This window comes from Hyperolius riggenbachi, chromosome 12 (assembly GCF_040937935.1).
Source record: "Hyperolius riggenbachi isolate aHypRig1 chromosome 12, aHypRig1.pri, whole genome shotgun sequence".
In the NCBI taxonomy this organism is placed as follows: domain Eukaryota; kingdom Metazoa; phylum Chordata; class Amphibia; order Anura; family Hyperoliidae; genus Hyperolius; species Hyperolius riggenbachi.
In genome coordinates, this window is record NC_090657.1 from 161,446,639 (window position 1) to 161,470,939 (window position 24,301).

At 43.2% G+C, this 24,301-nt stretch overlaps 1 protein-coding gene across 39 annotated transcripts in view; it reads left to right on the forward strand.

Annotated features, from left to right (window-relative positions):
- Positions 1 to 24,301, forward strand: part of GATA5 (GATA binding protein 5) — a 2,064,317-nt gene that overhangs the window by 1,746,198 nt on the left and 293,818 nt on the right. Inside the window, exon 23 of one of the 39 annotated variants that reach the window (XM_068262917.1) lies at positions 21,493 to 21,612. The exons of the other annotated variants lie outside the window; for them this stretch is intronic. The gene's annotated coding sequence lies outside the window, so the exon portion shown is untranslated. The remainder of the gene's footprint in view (positions 1 to 21,492; positions 21,613 to 24,301) is intronic. 39 annotated transcript variants of the gene reach the window in all.

A 24,301-nucleotide genomic window follows, 5' to 3' on the forward strand; every position in this document is an offset into this window, starting at 1 on the left:
ATGCAACCCACACATTGGTATCACTCTTCTACACCCTATTACACAACCTCAGATCAAAAGGATCCAATAACTTGACCACCCCCAGAATCCAACTAAAAACCTATGGAGCCAGAGCTTTCTGTCATGCTGCCCCTACCCTCTGGAATGCCTTGCCAAACTTAATTAAGACAGCTTCAACTCTGAAATGTTTAAATTAAAACTGAAAGCCACCTGTTTAGTCTGGCATTTATGATCACATAATGTTTTCCCCTGTAACACATCACTATGTACTGATGTGAGACGAGCTTATGCACTTTGGGTCCTACAGGAGAAAATCACTTTACAAATGTTTTGTTGTTGTATTGCGTTATCTGGTATCACAAAGTACTATGGTGTACGGGGCTTCCAGGACCTCTGTGTTTTTGTCTTTTCTGGAAGGATCTTCATATACCCCCACAAATGATCTGGCTGCTTGTTCAGGATCTATGGCTAAAAGTATTAGAGGCAGAGGATCAGCAGGACAGCCAGGCAATGTGCACTGGTAAAAAGGAAATAAATATAGCAGCCTCCATATATACTGTATCACTCTCACCTCGGGTAAATTACAGATTGACTACGCCTATACTTCTCCCTTCTGTGTGACTGGATAGTAATACCGTGTGATCTCCCTCTGGTCCACAGATGTCCTCTCCCAAGGTCGGCCACCGCATGCAGTGCCATGTTTGGGTGTATGGTGCGGTGCCAGGGCACCCAGCATGTACGCACACACAGACCTGCCCTGTATGGCAGCCAGCATAATGGCTGGATTATTTGTTGTAGCGAGACAGTCTGGCAGGCACAGTCGGATAAGATTGTTTATTCACCTTTATTATTTTCCCAGTTCTCTTTTCTACCCAAGGCTGCTTGATAAGGACATTCTTGAAATTCAATGTGATATCTCATAATACACATAATAGCGGCGACTGTCTGCTTCAGACGTAAACCACATTCAGACCCGATCTCTGGATCCTAATTAGATGTTTTCTTCTCACCTTTTCTCTGGGGCCACTCTCTTTCTTTCTTGTCAAATATTTTACATAAAGTGAACCTGAGATCAACGCAAAGGGTATATGTATACTTACCTTGGGCTTCCTCCAGCCCCATGAGTTCTGTGGGCTCCCTCACTGTCCTCCCCAGCTGATCTTCCTATCAGCCCTGGTATTCGGGCCGGCTGTGCTCTTCTGCACATGCACAGCATGGAATGCTGCAGCCAGGAGCATTCTGTGACTACTGCGCAGACGCAGAACGCTCCCATATATGCGAGGGCAACAGGGCTGCACCGTGCATGCACAGAAACCTACGGCTGGCCAGATATATGTCTGGGCATAATGAGGAAACGTGTGAGATGTTTATTTAATTACATTTCACATGTGTCACAGATTTGCTTTAAAGGATAACTGAAGTGAGAGGGATATAGAGGCTTTCATATTGATTTCCTTTTTAAACAATACCAATTGCCTGTCAGCCGTACTGATCTATTTGGCTGCAGTAGTGTCTGACTCACACACCTGAAACAAGCATGCAGCTAATTCAGTCAAGATTTGACAATAATGTCAGAAACACCTGATTTGCTGCATGCTTGTTCACGGTCTAGGGCTAAAAGTATTAGAGGCAGAGGATCAGTAAGACAGCCAGGTAACAGGTAGTGTGTAAAAGGAAATAAATATGGCAGCCTCTATATCCCTCTTACTTCAGTTGTCCTTTAATCATAGTTTCCAACTGACCCTCTTTCGGAGGGACGGTCCCTCTTTGGGAACCAAATCCCTCTGTCCCTCTTTCTTCCTCATTTGTCCCTTTTTCAGGACTGATATACAGATCTTTAAATGTATGTATTTTAGCTACTGAAAAATGTGTTTAATTGACTCTAAACTTTATTCCCATCCTTAAATATATAGATATATTTCTTATTTCCGAAAGTAAATAAGAAGGAAAATAAACCAGGATATAAAGGACCAGTGCTGTTTGCATTTTAAACATATTTTTCTTATGAAATCTTTATGGTATGCGTGAGTAGGGGTTTACTGGGGGCGTGATTGGGGGAGTGGCTTAAGTGTCCCTTTTTCTTAACTCAAAAAGTTGGGAGATATGCTTTAATAGTATGTATGTATTGTATTTGAATTTTTTGTGTGTGAATGTTGGGAGGTATACTTTTTGTGGATTCAGTTTCAGCAACAAATGGAAGTGGACTGAGCTCAGAGCATGGCAATACTACATCCCCTAGCAAAACAGTACTTGTACTTAGTTGTTGAAACTTCTACTATCCTGAGTGAGTCTTCAGTGGTACATTCTGCTTGGGCATGTGGGGGGAGGGTTGGTTTCAGGATGTTATGACACTCTGCCCATACATGTAGCGATTTTGTGGCTTGATCTACCATCTCATTTGATAATTTTATAAAAATTGAGGGCACCACAAGTATGCCTGATCAATGATTCAACCGATTTTGGGCCAAAGTCAGTTGAATGTGTTGATGGAGCAAGCTGGAAAATCTCGGGCCTGACGTGGTTGATCAGGTGCGTGGGGGTAACACTGTGCAATATCGTGAGGACCGACCAGCATGATGGAACGCCCGGCCGCTGTCCCCCCAAATGTTAATGTGCCCTCTGGTGCCCGTGCATTAAAATCTCTCACTTGTTCGGCCACTGCAAGTGTTCAGCTGCTCCTTCTTCCTCATTCACGTCCCACATCAGGGGCGTTACTAAGATCCGGGGCACTTTTAGGTACTCCAGATGGAAAATGGGTGTGGCCATGCACCAGAATCTCGGTGTGGTCATAGATGGAGCAAAATTTTCATGAACTTAACTGCAGTCTAAGGCATCGCAGTGCCCAGCATGGCATCACAGCACCCAGTATACCCACATAGAGGCACCACAGCACCCAGCATACTCCTGATTGATGCACCACAGCTCCCAGCATATCCGCCATTGAGGCACCACAGCTGACTCTGCCTGGGGGACAACTGGGGAACCCAAGAATAGATCCGGGGCACGTGCCACTGATCTTTTGGGCTAACGATACCCCTGTCCCACATGGCTGCTGCACTGATGCATGTGTGATGTCACGGGACACAAATAAGGAAGACGGAGCAGCTGAACATTCGCAGCAGCCGGACCGGTGAGAGATTTTAATGCACAAGCACTAGTGGGCACATTAACATTTGGGTGGATGGAGGCGGCAGATGCGACATTACGAGGCCAATTCCTGAGAGATTTCATGCTGCAATTGGTCTGGAATCGGCCTACGGTGTATGGGCAGGGCAACAGATCTCTCTAATCAGATATGATCAGAGAGAGAACTGTCTCTTGGTCGATCCACCCATACATCGCTAAATCGAATCCGATCACAGAGGGGTCTTTTGCTGCCAGTGTGTTGCAAAATCAGCAGGGGATCTATTGGAAATATGTGGAACCGCCTGCTTGCCCCCCCCAGGTCTCCCCCATTTATGGTGTACCCTCCCAGCCTTTGGTGAGTGTCGCAGGCTTTGCCCTCTGCTAACATGCCTTGTCCTTCTTCCCATCTTTCTCCATGCTGTTGGCACCTGTACCCCATGATCCTGCCACATGTACTGATGTCACGTACATGCGGCAATATCACATGGCACAGGTACCCCCGGCGGCTTTGCAGAATGACATTGTACAAGTAGCTTAACTTGAAGCACACCGTGTGCCGCATAGCACCTGGTATCGGCGCAGTTATAGCTGCAATAGCCGAACCCTGAATTGTGTCGTCCCCCCGCCCAAAGCTGCTACCACTCAAAGGGGAAATGGCATATAACGCTGCCGGGAATTTCAGCAGCAGCAGGGTGAGCTGTCATTTGGCTTGCCCTGCATTCAACTGCCCAGCAACCTAATAATGTGTATGTACATATTTTATGTAGCGTGAGAAAGGCCAAGGGTCCGTCGAGGGATCTAATGCCACCACCGCCACCTAGCTGTGCTTTCAATAGAGATTTTTCCAGCATTGCTGAAGTAATGGTTTGCCAGAATCCATCATTTAGCAGCTCTGGTAAAATTTTGGTCTCTTAGCTTATAACTATGCTGTTAACAAGTGATTCCAGCATTATGCTGCTGTCTCTGTTAAGCCTTAATCATTTCAGCTTTCAGTCGTTTTTCACCTTATGCATCCAAGCAATTTTCACCTCCCTTTCATTCGCCAATAACTTTATCACTACTTAACACAATTAATCTATATCTTATTTTTTCCGCCACTAATTAGGCTTTCTTTGGGTGGTACATTTTGCTAAGAATTATTTTTTCTAAATGCATTTTAACAGGAATATTAAGACAAAAATGGAAAAAATCATTATTTCTCAGTTTTTGGTCATTATAGCTTTAAAATAATACACTCTACCATAGTTAAAACCCACACATTTTATTTCCCATGTTGTCCCGGTTATTACACCATTTAAATTATGTCCCTATCACAATATATAGCGCCAATATTTTGGAAATAAAGGTGCATTTTTTTCAGTTTTGCATCCATCACTATTTACAGGCTTATAATTTAAAAAATATGAGTAACACAATCTCTTGACATGCATATTAAAAAAGTTTAGACCCTTCGGTAACTATTTATTGAATTTTTTTTTCAAATTGTATTTTGTTTAAGTAAAACATTTTATTTGGGTATTTTGTGGGTGGGGGGCGGGGGGGTTGTAAACAGTTAATTTTAATTGTAATTTTTTGTGTTTTATGTGAAAAAAAATGTATGTACATGTAGTTTTACTATTTGGCCACAAGATGGCCACAGTAATTTTTTTTTTTAAATTCCCATCCTGTAAGCGAGAATCTTGCTTACAGGAAGTATAAGGAGGACGAGGTTTTTTTTTTTTTTGGTCAGAAAGACGGCGGCTTCTTATAAGAAGCTGTTGGTCTTTCTACCGGGGACTTAGATCAATGAATGGGAACTATATGTTCCCATTCATTGATCTCCGGGCTAACGGGGGGCAACACGCGGGCGCGCACGGAAGCGCGCAGCAGTGCAACAGCAGCAGCCTGGACGTGACAATCACATCCAGGCGGGTAAAATGGTTGAAGGGTACCTGTCTCAAGGAAAAGCTACCCAAGGTAAGCACAGAGGTGAGTTCATGCTGGATCCACAATCCTCTGTACATTGTCAGTTCCTCTCCTTGTTGTCCCCGTAATCAGTCCTTGAAAAATCTGATTTTTAGCTAAAGTCAAATTTTCAGACAGGAAGAGGCTACTAATGAGGATGTTCCTTCTTCCCTGTCTCATTTCCTCCTTTTACCCTTCCTTAAAGGAGTTATCATGCAAAATGTGCTGCTCCATGAAATACTTACCCGGGCTTCCTCCAGCCCCTTGCAGCCGACATGTCCCTCGCATCATCTCCACTCGCAACCCCCGACCCAGGGTCCCCACCGGTGCAGAGGTCGACCTCAACGTCGTCCTTACTGCGCCTGCACGAGCACCACTTTCATTCAAGTCCATGTTGTCCGCATTGTACTGCGCAGGTGCAGAGCTACTGCGCCTGCGCAGTGCACTACGGACAACGTGGACTTGATTGACAGTGGCGCAGTAGAGGAGGATGGCCCCCGGGCCGGCGGGTGCAAGAGGAGATGCTGTGTGGGACATGTCAGCTGCAAGGGGCTAGAGGAAGCCCCGGGTAAGTACATCATGGGGCAGCACATTTTGCTTGATAACTCCTTTAATGGAGAGTGAATATCACCACAAGTCCACCTCTTCAAATCACATTTTTCAAGCAGTGATTATGGGGATTGGGGCGAATGAGGAGTAGAATGGACAATGCACAGAGGTATATGGATCATGCATGAACATACCTCTGTGCTTACCTTAGGTAGCTTTGTCTAGGGCCAGGTATATTTTAAGCTGCTTATGCTGGGGATACACTGTACGTTTCTGTACCGTGTATCGACCAGCTGATAATATTCAGCTGGCCCGATCAAGCCGCTCGACTCCCGCCCGCTCGATCCTGGAGCCAGTATGTACTCAGTATAGAGTCCTTGGGTAAGACTCCCTAATGCTTCGGGCCTGCCTGATAAACACACTCTTAGGGCTCGTTCACACTGCAGGCGTTTTCTCAATTTTTTTCTCCTGTGTGCGCTTTTTAAAAAGCCCCCCCCCCCTCCGAATGCTTGTGCAATTAATGTCTATGAGAAGGTTCATATCAGCGCGGGTCGTGTGCTGTGCGGGTAGAAAAGTGGTGCGTGGACCATTTTTAAGGCGATTCCGCCTCAATGGAAGGTATAGGAGAAACGCAAAATGCTCACAAAATCGCTTTGTGCAGCAAATGTGTTCGCAAAATGCCATCCAGAGACCATGTCCACTCCATAAACTGTGTGAAAATTGTGTGGCCTCCCAGTTGTACTATGGCCTTTTCCTACCCATTCTTCCCATCAGCCTGGTCGGAAGTCTCTTACCAGGTTTTTTTGCCTTATCTCCACTTGTATGTAAAGAAACTCCTTGAGTCAACGGCTCCTCATGTTTTTGCCTGTTGTTGTGTGCCTTATCTCACTGGCTACGAGCCTCTCCAGATATTAATCCAAGATACTGCAGTCATATCCGCATTGTTTCCAGAGAAAAGAGAACTAAAATCAATATTTCACAAACATACCACTACAACAAAAATCTCTTATCGGAATCACTCTGCAGCAGAATAGTCTCTGAAAAGCAGATTATTAATAATGGCTTCTTGAGCTGTCACTTCTCCAACTGAAGGAGTTTTTGGCTGGAGTGGGCAAGGCAAGTCTGAAAAGAGCGTATTGTTGTCAAGACTGACGGTGTCAAGATTGTCTATTAATCACTGCACGATAATTATGAGGTTTTTCCTAATCCTTTTTGCTAACTAAAGAGCTTAAGGTGCTCGTAAAGATAGATTTACACGAGATAGGGGGATATCTAAAACAATTGTCTATATAGAATGATACAATGCCATCAACTAACCACTACGCCACCATGCTGCCCACGGACCAATAGTTCTACACTTGGCAAAGACTTGATGCCATCAACTATTGGTCCGTGGGCAGCATGGTGGCGTAGTGGTTAGCACTCTTGCCTTACAGCGCTGGGTACATGGTTTTAATCCCAGCCAGAGCCCTATCTGCCAGGAGTTTGTATGCTCTCCCCATGTCTGTGTGGGTTTCCTCCGGTTACTCTGGTTTCCCCCCACACCCTAAATATGTCAGCGCTATATAAATACTAAATAATACTGGTCGGTCATAGGGAAAATGTTACTGTGGCTTAGTTTGTAGGACAAATGAACTAGTAACATGTACAGTATATCTGTCACCTCAGAGATGCGCTATGAGCATTATATAAAGAGGAACAGTAGTGACATACAGTTAGGTCCATAAATATTTGGACAGAGACAACTTTTTCTACTTTTGGTTCTGTACATCACCACAACTGATATTCAGTTGCAGTGCAGACTTTCAGCTTTGATTTAGTGGGGTGAACAAACGATTGTATAAAAATGGGAGGCAACCATATTTTTTTTATTTTTTTTTACACAACCCCTTAATTTCAGGGCAAGTCCTTTGTTATGTTGTTATCAATTCATAAAAGCCTGGAGCTGATTTGAGGTGTGGTGCTTGCATGTTGATGATTTCACTGTGAACAGACAACATGCGGTCAAAGGAGCTCTCCATGCAGTTGAAAGAAGCCATCCTTATGCTAGATATACACAATGCATTTTTTTTTTGCTCAATTTTCTCTTATCTTTTTCCATTCACTTCTATGAGAAATCCACCAGAAAAACAATCAAAAAATAATATCAGACATGATGGAAAATATCAGCCATACTATCTCAGAAAAAAACACATATATAAGTAGATATATACTTGCTTTACTCACATAACATGTATTGCACTGTCCACATTTTTATTTTAGTGATTTTTCTACAGTAAAAAAAAAAAAAGAGAAAATCCTTCTTAGCATTTCCCATTTTAACTGTAGCTATTTTGAAGCCAATCCTGATGAAATCTCCTCCCTTACTCTCCTCTGCCTGATTGTGTTTTCTTTGCCTGCCCTACACTAGAGAAAGTGCATTGTCTCAGCATGAGAAATATTGGCCAATCAGAGAGGAACAGAGGTGTGGGAGGGTAAAACAGGAGTGAAAGAGGCTTCAGCCAATCAAGCTGCATTAGCTAAGTCTTAGGGGAAAGTAAAGAAGCAAAAAAGGACAACCCAGCATGCCCTGCAACTCCCTTTTTGTGTACCAAATTTTGTGTGCACCAAATAAGAGTCAGGTAAACTGGGGAATGATCATTTCTCAACAAGAAAAGTAATAGTGGATTTAGCTTTTGGATTGCCTGGTTAGCAACCTTATTATTTGTTTAGCAGATAAAAATAAAGAATTGATTTTATGTCCAAAAGTTACACTTTAAAAAGTAACTGTAACAAAGGATTGATCCCAATTAGTAGCTGAAACCCGCTTTCCCATGAGAAATCTTTTCCTTTTCTCAAACAGATGATCGGGGGGCTCTGTATGGCTGATATTGAGGTGAAACCCCTTCCACAGTGTGATGTCAGGACCATGGTTTTGACATCACACTGTGGGAACCTTGTTGCATTGTTGGAAATAACAGCTGTTTCCAACTGCCAAAAAAGCAAGCAGCATCTCCTTCCACTGACATCACCTGCCAGCAGTAAAAATGTCACCGTGTGATAAATGTCAGAATGTAAATCAGGGAGAGGAAAGATTTTACAATGGGCAAACACTGACTTAAATCATTTATATATAATTATTGTAAAAATGAAGCACTTTTGTTTGTTACGTTATTTTCACTGGAGTTCCTTTTTAAGCTGCAAAAAAAGAAAAAAAAACTCATCCAAGAAATTACTATAATATTACGAGTGCATCCTGAGAAAGAAAGCAAGTACTGGTGAACTCAGCAACCGAGAAGACCTGGACAACCATGGAAGACAACAGTGGTGGATGAGTTGTTTCATTTAACATTCATTGTGTTGATGTACAGAACCAAAATTAGGAGAAAGTTGTCTCTGTCCAAATATGTATGGACCTAACTGTATAGTAGTATGTAGTAAATTATTCAGTATACCCACTTTTATGGTAATTTTCCTAGTTTCAGAATCAGAAACACTTCTATATCTTTCTGTATATTGGTATGTAGCCACGCCCTCCCAGTGATGCTTAGCCTAGGCTGTTCCACTTTGGGGAATTCTCCTCCCAGTGAACTCTGAGAGATCAGGTATTATTTTCACTGGCTTCGGAATTGTCAGAAACAAACATTGTACAGAGCTGCACCTGACATGACTAAAGATGTTGCCAACTCTGTAAATCAGGGTGAAGAAAGCTTTTACTATTAACAAACGCTAATTTATATGAATTCAAATATGGTAAAGAAACAAGTAATTTTATCAATTCTGTTATTTTTATTACTGTTCCTCTTTAATGGATCTGCTTGAAGGATTTAAAAATAACTGTCTAGGTGACCTTTTTGTCAAGCAAAACCGAGAAAACCTTTGTCCTAACTACCTAGAAGGAAACTTCCCAGAAAAATAAATGAAGGCTCTTTCTGCTCTTTCCTTGATTGAAGGAAAAGTAACCACACGCACGCACGCACGCACGCACGCACACACACACACACACACGTACATTTATTTTACTTGAGGCTAGGCAAGTGATTTTAAACACATCAGCTCTGTCAGGCAGATATACAAATTAACTGAAGCAAAGGTATTTGTAAACCTCGAACTTTGATCAGCTAATACAGCCAATAACAGTTGTCTCCTTTATCCACCATCTGCTTCACAAAAGGTCTTTCGCCATGGGAATGAATAATCTTCCTTGCATGGAAACACCTTCTGCCAGAACGAGTTCTTTTTGGGAAGTGTCACGTAACCAGGACAACCTGCCAAGCAGCGAATATTAAACTCCGTTCAACGTTGCACCAACAGGCAGAAGTGTAGTGGCTGAAACAGGATCCAGATATAACACTGGAACCCGTGGTTGGACACATATTCTGCCACCCTTGTGAGGACTTAGTCTACCCTTCACATTGTTACAAGCTCTTCTCGCCTCCGGATGAAGTTAACGTTGATACACGAAACATGTTGCATTGATATTATGAAACCGTTGAGCTTTACTTTTTGTTCCTGTTATTATCAGAAACAAAAAAAAAAACATTAAGCAGCATAAAAGACCACTCTCGCAAAACATTTTTTAAATGTACAATTCCAATGCATTAAATGTGCATTTATTCCGGGATAAAATGCACTATACATTTCTTTTTTTCTTATGCCACTGTCACTTACAGTAGGTAGTTAATATCTGACAGGTTTTTGACTAGTCTATCTCCTCATAGGGGATTCTCAGAGTTTTCTCTATTATCAAAAGCATTTACTGAATAGCAGTTGCTCAGTCCAGCTGCAAAAAAAAGTGTGCAAATGAGTAGGGAGACTGACATCTTTGTATAGATCCTTTACAGGAAGGGCTTTTGTAAAGAATAAAATAAATGCAGATAACCTCCCCCATGAGAAGATGGACTAGGCCAAAGTCTGTCATATTTTACTGCTTACTGTGACAGCAACATAGGAAAAAAGTAATATGTGAACCCTCAGCCATGGCTACACTTGGTGTGGGCCACTGCCATAACATTGTGGTTTGCACGTCACTGCAATGGCTTCTGGAAATACATTCTTTAGCACTTATAGTATGGTATAGTATAGTATGATTCTGAAGAGCCCATCATATTTCTAGCAGTCCTCTGACCATAGAACAAGATGTTCCCATGCCTGTTTCGTGGTGACTGCAGTCCTGTCTGCCAGCTCTATCCACAACTTTCTTGTAGAGGGACTGGACTGTATTTGATCTCTGGCTCTGTTTTACTTGCCAGATAGTGGGGATTTTTTTACTTCCTAAATTCCCACAGTTTTCGGAGACCTGTTTTCCTGTTTACTAATTACATAGAAATAACTCTGTGATGTAATGGCAATTCCTGAACTGTCAATATAGGATCTCAGAATGTATTTTCTTTAGTCTTCTGGGATTTACATACATGAGCACTGATACAGGACAAGCAGCTCAGTTTAAGCTATGGTGAACAGGCTTTAACACACAAAAGGGGCACTCATAGTATTATGATTTACCTATGGGGCGGAGCTTGTCACTTGACATTACCAATACTGGTACATTTGAAAAAATACAACAGAAACAAGAAACACTAGTGGGAGGTCCCTGCCCTTATGAGCTTACAACCTAGATAGCAACTGACATTTTTTTTAACTCTTTCTGCACTGGAAAACTAAAAGGTAAATCAGACAATTACTTATTAGGACTAGTACTACAATGTATGTACCTATGTTTATCTCATCATGTCATTTCAGGTACGTTTTATATTCAATGAAGATTAAATGTCATAACATTCACGACTAGCAACTGATCATTTGCAGAATCCTGGCCCTATGGTCCCACACATGTGTAGCTTCAGTTTTTAACATTTGAAAATTGTGCATGTGTATAAACTGATTAAACCCTGCAGGGGTGTAACTGCATTAATCACTTCCTGATGCTACGCCAGAGAAAACTTCACTTGTGGCTCAGGGATGTAAATATATGTACATGCCTGATAACCTGCTGCATGAGCCCCCGTCGCCCCACCGCCTGTCCATTATTGGTAAATGGGAACATGTGTTCCCAAAGCCGATCAAAATGCCTGCTATGAATGATCACTGGCATCAGCGAGATGCCTGTAGTCATTCATAAAATGAAAGTAAAAATACACACATACACATTACTTCCTGTGTACTGTTCACAGTACACTGCATAAAGTATGGGAACATCTGATGGTCAAAAAGTAAAATTTCATACCAAAATAAAACACTTGCTAAAAAAAAAAAGTAACAGCATAAAAAAAAAGCATAGTTACCTTGGGGACTCTGCTTTTCTAATATGCATGTCATGAGGGTATATTACCGTTCAGCTTTGTGTAAGATGTCGGCGCTATATACAGTAAATACTAAATAATAATAATAATAATATATTTGCAAACATGGGCTTATTATTGATATAGTATAAAGAAACACACAATGACAAATAACCTTTATTTCCAAATGAATGTTGTTGCCATACATTGTACTAATTTTAATGTTGTAATAACCAGGACAAATGGGTAAATATGTGTGGGTTTTAACTACAGTAGCACTTTTTATTTAAATTTGACTTATTTGACTTTTTTTAATGTATGTTCCTATTCTCTTAAAAATGCATAGGAAATAAAATAATTTTAGCAGAAACTACCACCCAAAGAAAGCCTAATTTGTGGTAAAAAAAAACTGTACATCATTTTGATGTGATAAGTAGCGATAAAATTATTAATGAATAAATAAGAGGAGCATGAAAATTGCTGTGGTTTTATAAGGAGAAATAACCTGTTGAAGGTTAATTCCCCCTCCTGCAGAGATCTGCTGCCCTCCCCCCCCCCTCCCCCATATCTGGAAGTGAATTACTTCAATCGCAAGAGCCCGCTCCTGTACATCATGCAGACCAGGAGTGGAGCATTATATGTTGCCTGCTCCTGGTGGCATGACAGGTCCTCTTCCATCCTCTTCAGTGTAGCTCATCCGCCTATAAGGAATCTGTCTGTGAATACTGATGGTTGTGCCGAGAACCGGGCGGAATCCGCCTCTTCCGGGTCTCGGCGCTTGTTCCTTGCTGATGACGTGCAGACTGGGACACAGGCCGCACTTCTTGATAGGCGGAGGGCGCGTTCTCAGTACGCCCTCCGCAAAGGTAAACAATAGTCAGCTGACTGCAGTCAGCTGACAACACAAGTGTCAGCTGATTATTCTGCTGACACTCAGGCAGGTGTGTCTACTGTGATTGGATGTGTGGAGTGTGGCTAACCACTGATTGGATGGAAGTTATTTAAACACGCAGAGTGCTCCCAATCATCGCCCGTGATAAACATAGCTGTGGCTAGTTGCTGGGTGCGCACTCATAGTATCTGAATTATCTGGAATTGACCTTGGCTTGTATTTGACCATTCTTGTCTGCTGTTACTAACACTTGCTGGATACTCTTGCTGCTGCCTGGACCGACCTTAGCTTGTTATCTCAATACTCTTGCCTGCTGCCTGGACCGACCTTGCTTGTTACCTGGATACTCTTGCCTGCTGCCTGTACTGACCCTTGCTTGTTACCTGGACATTCCTGCTTGCTACCTGGACCGACCCTTGCTTATTACCTGGATACTCTTGCATGCTTCCTGGACTGACCCTTGCTTGTTACCTGGATACTCTTGCATGCTACCTGGACCAACCATTGCTTGTTACTTGGATACTCTTGCATGCTGACTTTGCTTAAACTCTCTTGCTAACTGCCTGGATCAACTATTGCCTGTTTCCTGAACTATCTCTCCTTGCTGGCAATAAACACTGAGGGCCTCATCCTCCTAAATCAAAGGTACTGGTCCTGTGTGATACTTATGAACTGTTGAACTTTGCTATACTTTCCTCAGAGGGGTTCTTGCAGTTTATTGTCCACTCTACTTCAGTCTGTATGCTTGCATGTTAAGACCTGGGGGTAACCATAGTCAGGAGACAAATAAAGTGTCCTGTTGATGCGGGGGCTTGTCTATAGGTGAAGACCGTGGGCCAGACTCAGAGCCATGCCACTAGATTGGGGCATAAGGACTGATTGTGGACATAACCTGTCAAGCCTTACACCATGCAGCCAATCACCAAGTGGCTTCTATCCCTGTAACACAACATCATATATACATACATTTATACATAGATACACACACACACATATATATACTGTGTGTATATATATATATATATATATATATATACACACACACACATACATATATATACTGTGTATATATATATATATATATATATATATATATATATATATATATACAGGGATATGTCATGCTTTACTGAAGGAAGGAAGAAATCATCTCCTCAAAAAAACCTTCCCTGGACCCAGATGCAATGACTAGCTACAGATCTGTCTGTAACCTTCCATTTCTGGGTGAAGTAATTGAAAGAGCCGTATACCTCCAGCTAGAAGCCAAAATCTTAAAAAAACATTTATGACCCATTCCAGTCTGGCTTCAGGAAACATCACAGCACTGAAACTGCCCTCGTCCAAATCTGTAACCACCTGCTCATGGCAAGAGACAGATAAGTGGGCTCCATCCTGATACTGCTAGACCTTTCTGCAGCCTTTGATACAGTTGACCATAACATCTTGATAAGCAGACTACAGAAATACTGTGGCTTTTATGGCATAGTTCTCCAGTGGTTCCAATCCTTCTTGATTGGCAGAACCCAAAAAGTGTCTAGGGGCCGTTCCTGTCTACCTCTGTACCACTTAAATGAGTTATCAGGGCAAAAGTAACAAAATAAGTGCTACTTACCTGGGGCTTTCTCCAGCCCCAAGCTCCCAGCATGTCCCTCGGCGCAGCTCTGCACGCAGCCGTTCCCTGCAGCTCCCTCCCACTTCCCGGCGATGACGTCCTGGAGGTCGGCCTGACGTCATCGCCGGGGACCGGGAGGGAGCTGGGGCGAACGGCTGCATGCAGTGCTGCGCCGAGGGACATGCTGGGAGCTTGGGGCTGGAGGAAGGCCCGGGTAAGTAGCGCTTATTTTGTTAATTTTGCCTTGATAACTCCTTTAATTATGGGGTGCCCCAAGGCTCAATCCTTTCTCCCTTACTTTTCACAATTTACATGTTACCGCTTATATGTTTCCTGCAAGCCTGGTGTGACAGACCCAACTCCAACTAAAAACGCCTGCTTAGGCGAACTACAGCAATGGATGAGTGACAACTGGCTGAGACTAAATGCAGATAAAACTGAAGTCCTTCTGATCGGAGGGCAGCACTTGACAGCAAACAACTTCACTTGCAGTCTTCACCACTGGGAATAGGAGGCACAGATATACACAGCTCTGAGCATGTGCGTAGCCCGGGAGTTCTAATTCTTGGGGATTTAAACTTCAGAACTCACATCTCTGCTGTGGTGAAATCATCCTATTTTCACCTGAAGAACATTGCAAAATTCAAGCACCTCATCCCCCAGAAGATCTGCCAACCTTAGTCCATGTCTTCATTACATCCCGACTGGATTATTGTAATACTCTCTTCCAAAAAAGGACTTGTACCACCTACAGCTGATACAGAATAATAATAAATCCAGACTGAAAACCACCTGTTCAGTTTGGCATTTGCAGAAATTTAAGTTTTGTTGTGTTAATACTTCATCCTACTACTAATTACTGAATCTGAGAGAGTCTTAGCGCTTTGAGTCCTATGAAAAGCGAAATAGAAATGTTATGGTTATTGTTGTTATATATCTATTGAAGGCCTTGTTTGATTCCCTGTCCGCTTTTGTTTTTATCTGTCCTGCATTTTTATATTCTCATAAAGTACAGTATGTACAACAATTTTTATGTAATTGGAGTACAGGGTGCAATTTCTGACATAAATTATACATCTCTTAAAGGACAACTATAAAAGTTAACTAAAATTCTAAGTGTCACATATATTTCCAGTAATTACTAGCAAATAGCAACACAAAGGCTTTTTTTCATCTTTTAATTCTTTACGTGAAGAAAATATGACATTTAGGGCCTTATACACACTGCTGCGCTTGCGCTGCTTTTTTTAAATCGCAAAGCCTTCATGAAAATAGAAAAATCACATTGCACCTGTTTGTACAGATCTTCACGATTTTTCAAAAGACAGTGCGATTAAGAAATGCATGCAATTTTAACCACTTTACCCCCGCCCGTACGAATTTCTCCGTCCCCTTTTCCATCCTTTAACCCCCAGGGACGGAGAAATCCGTACTTTCCGCGCTCCCGCCGCTGCCCGTGCTCCCGCTCGTAAACACGCCGCCCGCCGCTAGTAAACACGCCGCCGCCCGCTCGCCCAGAGATCAATGAACGGGAAAATCCATTCCCGTTTGTTGATCTAAGCCCCGCAATGATCCGCTGCTCTCCGATGGGCAGCGCGATCATTGTGAAAAAAAACCAAACAAAAACAAACACTCGCAGCCTCCTAGTACTTCCTGCAGGTCGCATTAAACAAAAAGTTACTGTTGCCATCTTGTGGCCAAATAGTAAAACTACACCCAAAGCATTTTTTACATAGAAATAAATTAGTGTTACACAAAAAATTAACTCATTACCTCCCACACTCCCCCTTTTTTTTTTTTTTTTTGTAATTAAAAAAAAATTAAAACATTTACAATTAAGAAAAAATACATAAATAGTTACCTTAGGGACTGAACTTTTTAAATATTTATGTCAAGAGGGTATAACACTGTTACTTTATAAACTATGGGCTTGTAATTAGGGATGGACGCAAAACTGAAAAAAATGCACCTTTATTTCCAAATAAAATATTGGCGCCAAACATTGTGATAGGGACATAATTAAAACGGTTTTATAACCGGGACAAAAGGGCAAATAAATTTCATGGGTTTTAATAACAGTAGCATGCATTATTTAAAAACTATAATGGCCGAAAACTGAAAAATAATTATTTTTTTTCCCACATTTTTCCTATTTTCCCATTAAAACACATTTAGAATAAAATAATTCTTGGCATAATGTCCGACCTAAAGAAAGCCTAATTGGTGGCGGAATAAACAAGATATAGTTCATTTCATTGCGATAAGTAATGATAAAGTTATAGACAAATGAATGGAAGGAGCGCTGAAAAGTGAAAATTGCTCAGGGGGTAAAACCCCTCAGTGGTGAAGTGGTTAAAAGCCCAGCTGTTCCTGTGTCTCACGCTCTGCTTCATGCAGTCAAAAGTAAACAGTTTACAGCCAGGAAGCGCTCATTCTGAATAGTGGAAGGGGGGAGCATCCAAGTACAGGAAAAAGTACAGGTCCTTCTCTATAGGTCCTTCTCTCTCAACTGTTCTCATATGATCTGTGAGAAAGTGGTGTGTGTGTGTGTGTGTGTGTGTGTGTGTGTGTGTGTGTGTGTGTGTGTGTGTGTGTGTGTGTGTGTGTGTGTGTGTGTGTGTGTGTGTGTGTGTGTGTGTGTGTGTGTGTGTGTGTGTGTGTGTGTGTGTGTGTGAGAGCAGGGCAGAAACAAACAGTAAACCATTCCTCTGTGAATAGTGACAGAAGTAGAACCTATCTACATGGCACAGCTCTAGCCCCGATGCCGACACAAGGTGATACACAAGGGTTTTGTTTTCACACAGGCTGTGAAAAGAAACTTCTGAAAAGCTTTCTGTTGTTGCTCACTAAACGCTCAATAGTTATGTGGGGTTTACAGAAGGACAGTTTCTTTGTTAGTTCCTCTTTAAATTAATAGACCTGACATTCAGAGACTGGAGCCAAAAGGTGATTGGCTGCACTGAAAAAGACTGTCATGCCGCTGGAGGCAGGTAATGTTGGGCTTTACTGCCTGCGCGTCCGTGTCCTTGCTCCTGCTGATGTCATCGGGAGCATACTGCGCAGGTGCAGTACAGCCTGTGCAGTACGCTCCCGGTGACGTCAGCAGAAGCGAGGACAGAGCGCAACGTTTTGCGATGTTAAACTCGCAAAATCCGGAAGTGAGCCGCAGCGGCGAACCAGAGGAACGTTTTGTCCTGGCGTGGGGCCCAGGACATCTGCGCGGGACCGTTAGAAACCCCAGGTAAATTAAACTCTTTTTTTCCCCACCCCCTCTTGTAGTACTCCAAGTGAACGCACCACATCATACGCATGCACAGAGCGCTCCCGGCCACGGGCGTGCACTGTAGGACGCGCACAGCCTGACCAGCGCATGTGCAGTAAATCTCAACTACAGCGCCCAGGAAGAGAGTCCCGGTGGGCTTTTATGCATAATGCGGGGGGCAGAAAGGAGAACGGGGGGAGCAACAGGCATCACAACAGGTAAGAGTATATGCCTGTATATGCCCTTGTTTCTGTTAATATTTTCACATCTGGTATCCTTTAACAATATGCTGCTGTTGCTCTGCATTATATAGAAGAGCAGGCTGGTACCCTCAGGCCCCCCGCTGATGGCGGGGGTCATGGGGCTATTGTTCCACCCCCTGAAACACTGTGCCCATGTAAAATTGTAGACAACACTCGCCGTCAGTGTGAGGCACCAAGCTATTTCCCTGCATGCATGGCAGACATGAGTATGATTTGCACTTTATTCCACTACACTTCTTTACAGTGTTATGTGAAGATGATGCACTCGTTGCTTTTCCTACACTCTCGCTAACCGGTCCCTGAAACAAAATAGTAGCTGATATTTTTGTATGATAAAAAAACAAATTTTGTTATTGGTTAGATAACACATCTAGATCAATGAGCTTACCTTGGCAAACACCCTCAACAAAGAGGGCAAACAACCTCCTGTAAAGCACACTTTTCTGTTTAGAAGAATTTTGTGTCGGTACACTCAGGTTTTGTGTAATCCTCGTTAACCAAACCTCGACCTCAACAGTCCAGGGTCAGCACAGGGTCACCTGGGCAAGAGAGAAAGAGAAAGCAATGGTCTTTGTTCTGCTTATCTCCTCCGTCCCTGGCTAGGAAGACGCACTCTGGAGAGGTTATGCCAGGAAAGGTGGCTGCTGCCAGTGACGGACTTGTGGGTCATTGTTAGGTCACAGGTTAATAGCTCCCCTTGTGACAGAACAAGATTCCAGGGGCAGATTAATGGAGCACAAAATAAACTCTCTCTCCAGGTCTCTCTTGGCACAAGTGACGCCATGTTATGATACATCTCAAGAGCAGCCTGGGAATGAAGTGTTCCTGGATTTATACAGTGCAGGTCTCCCTCCAGGAAAGTGGGGCCATCAGGGATCAGATAGGCATTCCCGGTACGACTCATCTGGGCTGTGCCAGGAGATGGAGGGGATGGCTGACTTCCAGGGCGTTATCAAACAAACCGCTTTTGGCCTCCTAATGAAAGAGAAGCAGAGATGTTTCAGGAGAGTGCCTGGCATTTTTTGTCTGTTAATTGTTGGAATGCACCTTGATTTTCAGTGCGAGACTGCACCTCAGTGGAAGGTGGTTCTAGACATCACATAGCAGTCAGGGATAGTCCGTTACTAAAATACCCTTTTTTTGTAACTGATCTTACTGTGAATTTGCTTGGTTAGATAGGTCTGTTAAGGTGCCCATTAATGTTTGCAATCTTGATTATAATCTTAGATCTGCACACAACCTTCTTCTGTCCTCCTCTAGATCACCTCTTTGCATGCTCATATACAGGGTTTCTCATGTGCTTCACCCCTTCTCTGGAATCCCCTTCCAAAACACATCCGTCACTCTCCAACCTTTGATATCTTTATACACTCCCTCAAAACTCTACCTTAGGACATTCCTTTCCAACCTCTAGCAAAGCTGTGCTCCTTACTAAATATAACCTAAGAATATACTGTCTCTTGGTGTACATATTATACATTACCCCACCTCTTGTTTCCCCCCTATTCCTTTAGATAGTAAAGCTCACAGGGGCATAGCTCTCTCACCCTTTTGTGTCTTGGAATTTACTATGTATTTTGTTCATCATGTTACATGTGTCACTGTAATTACTATGCTTACAAATGTATTGTGTACCAGCATCTATTTTTTTTTGTATACCATGGTCTGTATTATTATGTACCCCATGTGTTGTTTCTTACTCTGTACAGGACCATGGAACATGTTGGTGCTTTATAAATCAATAATAATTGTACAATCTTACCAGTTTTCTGTAATACGTGGGACAACCCAGAGTATCTATTCAAATTATATTCACTTCCAATCAAGTGCCGCAGGCAAAAAACCGTATGTTGGCATTAGCCGCAGCCGAAAACCAGACAAGTCCCAAATGTTCACACAAAATTGCAAGTTTAAATTTCACTTCACTTCCTCTCTTCATTTAGTTTTACTGCTGGTGACAACTCAGGTTATAAGGTTGTAAATCAAGCGTATGTAGTATCGCCTGATTCAAATTCTTCCTCCTTTCTAGCCTCGGTGACGAAACAATAACTCCACCCTCTCCTTAGTCTTGAATCACGCAGGTCCTTATGCATGCGGAAGAGTCCTATGCACAGAGGGAGGCACTGCTTGCTTAGCACAATATAACACAACAAACTGGAGGGCGCTGCCCAAAACCTGTGGGGTAGATAACTGTTATTATAAACCCTCCACAGTATGTACTTCCTCCTGCCGCAAGCACCCAAGGCAGGGTTTTCCCCTATCCCCACCTAAAGAAGAGCACATTTTAATATAGTCTGGGGTGCGCTGGATATGAGTTATTACACAAATACTGTTCTTAATATGAACATTTTATTGTAAATGTATTTTAGGACCATATAAAGCATATGCACACTCTCATGCATTCATACACACATACAAGGAGCAAGCTGGTTCCCCTTTAAAAATCGATAAAAAGCGACAATTGTGGATAACAAGTAAAAAATTATATTTTCTTTCCCACAATTGTCAGAGAAAAAGAACAAGGGAATAAAATGTTGAAATATATAAAATACAAAATTGTATGAATGTCTAAAATTAGACTGCTATGCCTGGCTAATACACTTCTGAACTAATAGACAGTTCCTATGCAATTGGTGGTCCCTGGATGATGATTTAATACTCCTATTATGTGCAGGATTCAACTTCTTAAATTACAGGAAAAGGCCGCTCCGCATGGAGTATCTTAATAGTTCTCACCACTCCTTAGGATGTCCGTCTTGCGTGCACCAGAAAGCTCTCTGCTGAAATAATCCAAGTGCCTCCAAAGGATCCTCCTAAGCACGGAAAGCCGCTCTGATCATTCGGCGGGCAGCGTCACTGCAGCGGTAAGCTGCTAGTAGAAGGAGTTGATTCACACATGCGACTTCCGGTCTTCCAGTACACCAACCTTAAGGGAGAGACGTCACTTCCTGCACATAATAGGAGTATTAAATCATCATCCAGGGACCACCAATTGCATAGGAACTGTCTATTAGTTCAAAAGTGTATTGGCCTGGCATAGCAGTCTAATTTTAGACATTCATACAATTTTGTATTTTATATATTTCAACATTTTATTCCCTTGTTCTTTTTCTCTGACAATTGTGGGAAAGAAAATATAATTTTTCACTTGTTATCCACAATTGTCGCTTTTTATCGATTTTTAAAGGGGAACCAGCTTGCTCCTTGTATGTGTGTATGAATGCATGAGAGTGTGCATATGCTTTATATGGTCCTAAAATACATTTACAATAAAAATGTTCATATTAAGAACTGCTTGCTTAGCAGTTGGAAAAAGCCGTTTTTTCCCACATTGCAACGGGGAACTGTCAGGACCATGGTCATGACATCACACTACTACATCATGAGAAGGTGGGGGATTCCTTCACACTAAATCTGTTAACCCTGTGTGTGAGAACGCTCTCACTGCAGCTGCCTGTGTGTCTCTGACTGAGTTGTCTGCAGAGAGCAGAGGAAATGCATCTTATGTGCAGCATAAACATTTGTAATAGTGTGTGAAACCTTACACCAGAGGCATTTCATATAACTCTGCTTCAATATTACAGGGAGAGAGAACAGTGATGATTGGCACTAGATGCACTGATAGGCAGACCAAGGGGGCACCAATCAGCAAATTAATGCTAAATCACACCTTTAATACATCCCCAAGAAAACTTCCGACAAAGGTACAGTGGAGGCAATATTACACTGTTCTTATTGTGTCAGACTGCCGAGATTAACCTTTGCAAATGAGACATTCCAAAGGCACCTAAAATCTACACACAAAGACTTAAAGTGAATGGGAACCCATTTATAAATAAAAAAGTCAGAGGCTTAACTAAGGAGAGGGAGGCTCTGGGTCCCAGAGCATCCCCTCTCCTCGCCCGGTCCCCGCTGTTGCGCTGGATCCCCTGTAGCAGTATTCGACCGTTTTGGTCAAATACCGCTGTTTCCCGGCCCCAAGGGAGGCTTCGGAAATGCTTTGGGAGCCTGAGTGCTCCCGAAGACGGGCCGCTCTAAACTGCGCATGCGTGAGCGCCCACTATGACGCACTCACGCGTGCGCTGTATGGAGCCGCCTGTCTTCTGGAGGACTCTGCTCCCGAAGACTTCCGAAGTCCCCTCGGCAGGGGATGTGAACGGGGGAGCCGGCGCAGCACCGGGAGAGGGAAGGCTCATTAGGACCGAGCCTTCCCTCTCCTTAGGTGAGTATCTGACTTTTTTTTATTTACATATGGGTTCCCATTAGCTTTAAGCTGGCCATACACTAGGCCGATTCCCGCCAGATCAACAGCAGATTCGATCACTGGGATCGAATCTGCTGTCACATCGTTCCCGCAACACGCCGAATTTCGATCCATTTCGTCTGATCCCGTCGATCGCTCCGTGCGGAAAATTACCGTCGATCGCCCTCGGGTAGGGAGCGTGTCGCTAGCGGCGTTCGAGTACCCAACGACCGACGCGATAGAGCCCACATACATTACCTGCTCCGCCGGCACGACTGCCCCCGGTCACCGCTGCTCCGTCTCCGCGCTGGTCTGGTCTCCGGGTCCGGCATGCTTCACTTCTTCTAGCCCGGCAGGAAGTTTAAACAGTAGAGGGCGCTCTACTGTTTAAACTTCCTGCCGGGCAGGAAGAAGTAAAGCATTCCGGACCTGGAGACCAGAGCGGAGACGGAGCAGCTGTGACCGGGGGCAGTCGTGCCGGCGGAGCAGGTAATGTATGCGGCGGCGGCGGCTGGGGGGGGGGGGGGGGGGAGGCAGCAGCAGCACCACCACCACAACAGATTGTGAACAGTTTCAGGCTGAAATCGGTTCACAACCTGTTTGCAGTAAAGGTAGCCATACGATCCTTCTCTGATCAGATTCAATCAGAGAGGGATCTATCTGTTGGTTGAATCTGATGGCAAATCGACCAGTGTATGGCTACCTTTAAAGCTTTTGCCTCTAATATGAAAAGTAGGAAAATGTTTACACAGCTACTTAGACATTATTTGTACATTGTCATTTTAGAACACTTGCTTTGATAGAGTTCCTTTAACGTCTCGATGGAAAATCAAGTAATGTATGGACAGCAGGTGAACTTAGAGTTCATCAGTGCGTGTGTGCTTGTAGAGAGAGCGTATAGAGTCATATTGCTGACTATATGTCAGACAAGATCTCTTGCTGTGGCCATTTGTAGTATTCTAGCCTACCTGTGGTCTAGCATATGGCATATGCTGTTTACACCATTGGAATGAAGTAACCTGGCGGGCCATTAAGCTGGAGTTGGCTGTGAAATCATAAAACTGCTTTTTCTGCTTAATTATTAGCAACCAACACTGCATGCCATTGCTTCTATGCATCTCAGAATGGATCATTGCCTACTTTATAGCTCAGTGTACGTTCACTATCAGTTATCCATATCGCCACCATAGCAGTTTTCCTGCGGAGTGCAAGACACTTATGCTGACTTCATTATTACTCATTGGCCTTAAAGTGGGCTGGGCACCTCTTTCTTTCCTTTTTAAAATTGAAGCTTCCAATAATATTGGTGTGCAGACCCTCTGGATTTTTCTCCCCATAGGGGAGGTTCATAACAGTGTGTGCCGCTGGGGGTTGGAGGGAAAGCACTATTATTTGCCTATGGGGTCCTTCTCCTCTGTCAACCCAGCCCGTTCAGAATTCTCCACCTTCTCAAGCCGACCGCAGCGGGGTCACACTCACACTGCAATGCATGTCAAAAGATCTAATTTCCAGTGTTGTAATCGTGTCTCCCTGACTCCCAAGTGCCAGCAGAAGCTTCGGTTGGTCAACCTCAGTTGGCTTGATAAAATGCAGAATCCAACCAGAGACAGGACAAGGTCCTCCAGCACCCAAGTCTGAGACACCAAAGTGCGCCCCTCCATTCCTCCCACCCCAGCCATCACACACTGATTGCTATTAGACTAAAGGTGCCCATACACTCATCAGATTGGCAGCAGATAGATAAGAAATGCATCTGATGATCTATCTGATGCGTTTTTAAAACATTTTTTACCAGGATAGAATTCCAATAGATTTCAGTTTGAAATCTATTGAAATTCGATCTGATGGCATTTTTTTGCCATCAGATTTCCATTAAGGCCAATGCAAACTGATAAGCAATCTCATCAGATCGACCTAAATTTTCCACCCTGCCAGTTCGATGGAAATCCATCGAAATCGGCCATCGATCGGTCGATTGGACAACCGATTTGCAAACGATCAATCGATCGATCGATCGGGATCGATCGGTCGGTCAGAAAATCGGCTGAGTGTATTGGCCCCTTAAGAGGCACCCCAGGGTCCCCAACACCTTAATCTCTTGCTTGCAGTCACTGCCATGTATCCTTTTTTTTTATTTCTAGACGAAAAAA